Here is a 4,660-nt window from a genome sequence, read left to right as displayed (position 1 = left end):
CGCGTCGGCTTCTCTGTGCGTCCAGCCCCGGCCCACCCAGCCGCCAGGCGGGCAGGGCCTCTGGGAGCCGCTGGGCAGCTGCGGCCTCCAGGGAGCCCGGGTCGGCTCCGACAGGCTTCTCAGTAAGCGCTGAGGCCACCGGGACTGCGCTGGGCCGCGCCGAGCCTGTCCCTCGCGGAGGGACCGCACAGAGCGCAGTGGGGGAGGAGCAGGAGGGAGGAGCCAGCTAAGGATTTAGCCACTGCTGCGCTCTTGGGCGCGCTGGAGGCCGCAGACCCCGGTGCTGGGGAGGAGGGGGCGCGTTTTCCCGCGTGGCAAGGGCCTGGGGAGAAACAGCAGGGGCTGCTCAGAGGGTGAGGCTGTCCTCCCGCAGTCTGTCCCCCATCACGCCGCTGCTCTGACACTCACATCCGCGGCCACAGAGAGAGCCGAGGCGTGGAGGGCCGCCCGCCCTCGGGAGGATGCTCGCATGGGCTGCTCCCCTGGGTCGGGGGCTGGCCTAGGCGCTGCAGCAGGACGCAGGGAAGGGTCGGGAGCTCAGCGCTGGGGACAGCCCCTAACTTCCAGGACCACTGTGGCCTGGGGTGGCACCCCCTCACCTTCCTCCAGCAGTGGCTCGTCCCGCCGCCACGCCCAGGCCCCCCCCCCACGCCCAGGCCCCGAACCCCCACCCTGCACACTAGACCGGTGTCTCGGCTCTGGGTGTCGTGGGGAGCAGCTCTGCCCTGCGGTCCCTGGTGACCTGGGAGGCACAAACAGGGAGGCCACGCGGCCCCGGAACTTCGGCGTCTCCCTGCTCATCGCCATCCTCGGGGCCACTTTATCTTGGTACCGTGTGACAGAGCCAATGGCCGTCTTCCCTCGGCTGGCATTGAAGGAGCAGGGCAGGAGGGCAGTGGCGCCCTCCTGGGCACGAATCTCAGGGGGCTGAGACACCCAGAGAACGCAGGACCCTGGGAAGAAAGCAAATACCCAGACACCACCCGGCCAGTTATTCCGAAAAGAAAAGCGTTTGGAGGATAGTGCAGCTTCCCTTCCTCCCCAGCCAGGGGAGGTCAAGGCAAAGGCCCCGGGTGCCTCGCTCAGCCCTTTCCTCTTCGCTAGTTTAGTTTCTTCGTTTTCTAATCCTTTCACCTGCCGTCCCTGGCCCCGTACAGCCATCCCCTCTAGAGACCTGCTCTGCCGCGCTCCTGTCCCTCCAGTACCTGGGAGCGGGTGAAGGAGGAGTGGCCGGTCAGGGAGGCCACCCTCCCGCGCTCCAGGCTTTCTGCTGTGGCGGGAGCTGCTTTTGCCTTGTGTTAGGGAGGGTTGTTCGGTTTTGATTTTTATCTTGCCGTATTAGGGCTTTAACCTGGACCTCACAAATGCTAGGCACTCTAGCCGAACCACCTCTCCAGCTTCCGGTACAGTTAGACCTGGGCGCCATTCTACAACAAACCATTGTCCACACTGTATTTTCCTCAATTAAGAAAGTATTTTACTACACATATGTGGGTGTTTTTACCCGCACACTAGGCCTGGGCGCTGTAACTACTGAGCCACCCCTCCATTCCCCACCTTTTTGGTGTTCAAGTCTGCCTTGTGCTCATCGCATAGCTGAGATGACCTGGAATTTCTGATTCTCTGAAGGCTGGATACAGGCACGCGCCCTGGTTCCCAGGTTGTGCAGGCCTGGGATCAGGTCCAGGGCTGTGTGTATGGCGGGCAAACACCCCACCACTGATCCACCCCGAACCCAACTCTTCTTAACCCCGACCTTCACCGTGTAGCACAGGCTGGCCAGGAACCTCTGGAATTACTAGTGTCGTTCATTAGCAGCGTGAATTCCCAGGTGACGACACAGCTAGAGTTGGCTGAGAGCCACCGTGTCCACACGGATGAGCTAAACCGATCGTTTCAAATCTGTGGTTCACCTTTTCTAAGCCAGGTACATTTGCTGGTCATACAAACGCAGTGGTCCTCAAACTAGAGAACACTTTGAAATTATCTCGAAAACTGTTTGAGAGAGGATCCCAGGATGGAGGCCTGAGCTCACTATCCAAGCTGGCATCAACTCACAGGAGTCCACCTGCCTCTGGGATTACGGGCGCCTTGCACCAACACCACCTGGCTTGCTTTCCTTTCTTCTTCTTCTTTTCTATTACTTTTCAAATTACATTTTTATTTTTATATTAATTACAGTTTATTCACTTTGTATCCCAGCTGTAGCCCCCTCCCTCATTCCCTCCCAATCCCATCCTCCCTCTCTCATCTCCTCCCTGGCCCTCTCTAAGTCCACTGATAGGGGAGGTCCTCCTCCCCTTCCATCGGACCCTAGTTTTTATCAGGTCTCATCAAGGCTGGCTGCAATGTCCTCCTCTGTGGCCTAGCAAGGCTGCTCCTCCCTCGGGGAGGGTAGAGGTCAAAGAGGCTGCCACTGAGTTCATGTCAGAGACAGCCCCTTCCTTTCTTCTTAAGATTAGGGTCTTGCTGTGGTGTCAGTGCCGGCATGATCCCCAGTACCGACATGGTGGCTCACAGTCATCTATAACTCTAGAACTTTTCAGAACTTTTAGGGCACCAGGCATACATGTAATACATAGACACAAATGTAGGCAAAATACTCATGCACATAAAATAAACTAAAATAAAAAATTATAGTAGCAGGCCAGGCATGGTGGCTTGTGCCTTCAGTCCCAGCACTCAGAATGAAGAGGCAGGAGGATCTCTGTGAGCTTGAGGCCAGCCTGGTCTACATAGCAAGTTCCAAGACAGCCAGGGCTACACAGAGAGACCCTGTCTCAAACTACACTCCCCCAAAATCATAGTGGCTCTGTGTGGATGCTTACACCTATAATCCCAGGACTTGGGAGATGGAGGCAGGAGGATCAGAAGTTCAAGGTCATCCTGGGCTACACACTGATTTAATTTTCCGAGACTTTATTTTTTAATTTAACAATATTTATTTTTATGTGTATGGGTGTCGAACCTAAATGTTTGCCTGTGCACCACATACCTGCTTGGTGCCTGTGGAGGCCAGAAGGTGGCATCAGGTCCCCAGACCTGGAGCTACATGGTTGCTAGCCACCACCTGGGTGCTGAGAGCTGAGCCTGGCTCTATGGGAGAGCAGCTGAAAAGGGAACTTCCAGCTCTCTCTCTGCAATGCCCCCAAGTGGCTTCCCTTCCCTCTTTCTTCTCCTGAGAGTTGGGCGTATCCTATTGTCAAATCTTCTCTGACTGTCGCTTTCTTTTCCTGCCTCTCAGTTAGGCATCACTTCCAAAAATGGCTGTTTTCTGCTGCAGGCGTCACCTTCATTGTTTGGGAACAAAGGTGTGTACCACCACTTAAGCTTTTCTTTACCTGAAACTTGCTCGGTACCAGGCTGGCCTTGAGCTCAGATCTGCTTGCCTCTGCCTCCTAGATTAAAGGTGTGTTTGTATTCCAGCCAGATCACACAGACCTGGAAGGTCTTTGGATGTGATCTCTTGCCAGAGCAGCCGTGATCTAAATTAAAATTCCCGTACAAGCAGCCAGTGCTTTTAACTGTGGAATGATCTTTCTTTTGATACCCTATGTGCTAATTTTAAAAGTAGTCTGGGCTTTTTGAGATCCCGTCTCTCGGATAAACAATTAAAAAAATAACTGTGAGCATAATATGATGATATAAGCCTATAAGTTCCTGGCAGCACCCGGCCATGCCCCTGGCTGGCGACGGCACAGATGGGGTGCCTGGGGCGCTCTTAGCAGGGACAGGCCGTATGCTAAGACAGGATGTTTGGCCCGAACGGGTGGGTCACCCAGAGCAGACCCCCAGGAGCCCTCCCCGAGACGCTGGGCTACTTCCCCTCTTCGGTGTGTCCAGCCCAGCCTGGCTCTCCCTCTGGGGCTGCCCTATTAACGGGGCAGCCAAGGAGCGAGCTGGTGGTGGGTGTGAGGTTACCCAGGACAGTGTCCAGAAGCTCCACCACGAGCAGGGGTGAGACCTCTTCTCCCAGCAGCGTTGCCAGGGGAGTATAGCTATTCACGGATGCGTTGGGATTCGTCTCCTGGGAAGGAGCGTCCTGCAGAAGCCTGCTTGACTGTGCCCCCTGCTGCCCTAGCGCCCGGAAACCCCTCCAATGTTACTTCACCCACCGGTTAATCACCTTTGCTTGTTTGTTCTGGTTTCTGAAGTCAGGGATTCTCTGTGTAGCAGGCCTGTCTGTCCTGGAACTCGCTGTGTAGACCAGGCTGGCTTTGAACTCACAGGGATCCGCCTGTCTCTGCCTCTCAAGCGCTAGGACTAAAGGCGTGTGCCACCTTGCCTGTCCACTTAAACACATTTATTGGGAACTACAGAATGACCTGTCTTCCACGGGCACAAGGCCGCACGGGTGCCAGCACACGCCGGCGCGTGCCTCACAGACCCGGGAGGGGACCGAGCCCCTGGAGGAGAGGCCTGCGAGGGGGCTGCTGTGCAGACCACGGACCAACCCCACCACTCACGCTGCGGCTGTTATTTCCTTAAAGATTCTATGTTCATTTGTGTGTCCACTCAGGAGTGTGTTACAGCACTCGTGTGTACGCGTCAGAAGACAGCCCGTGGGAGTGTGACGCGGGTCCCAAGGACAGAAGGCAGGTCACTGATCTCGGTAGCAAGCCCCTTCATCCACTAAGCAAGCTCCTCCTCCTCCTCCGCC

This window comes from Psammomys obesus, unplaced genomic scaffold, assembly GCF_907164565.1.
Source record: "Psammomys obesus unplaced genomic scaffold, mPsaObe1.curated_primary_1811, whole genome shotgun sequence".
NCBI classification, from domain to species: Eukaryota; Metazoa; Chordata; class Mammalia; order Rodentia; family Muridae; genus Psammomys; species Psammomys obesus.
Note: the sequence above shows the minus strand (reverse complement) of the source record.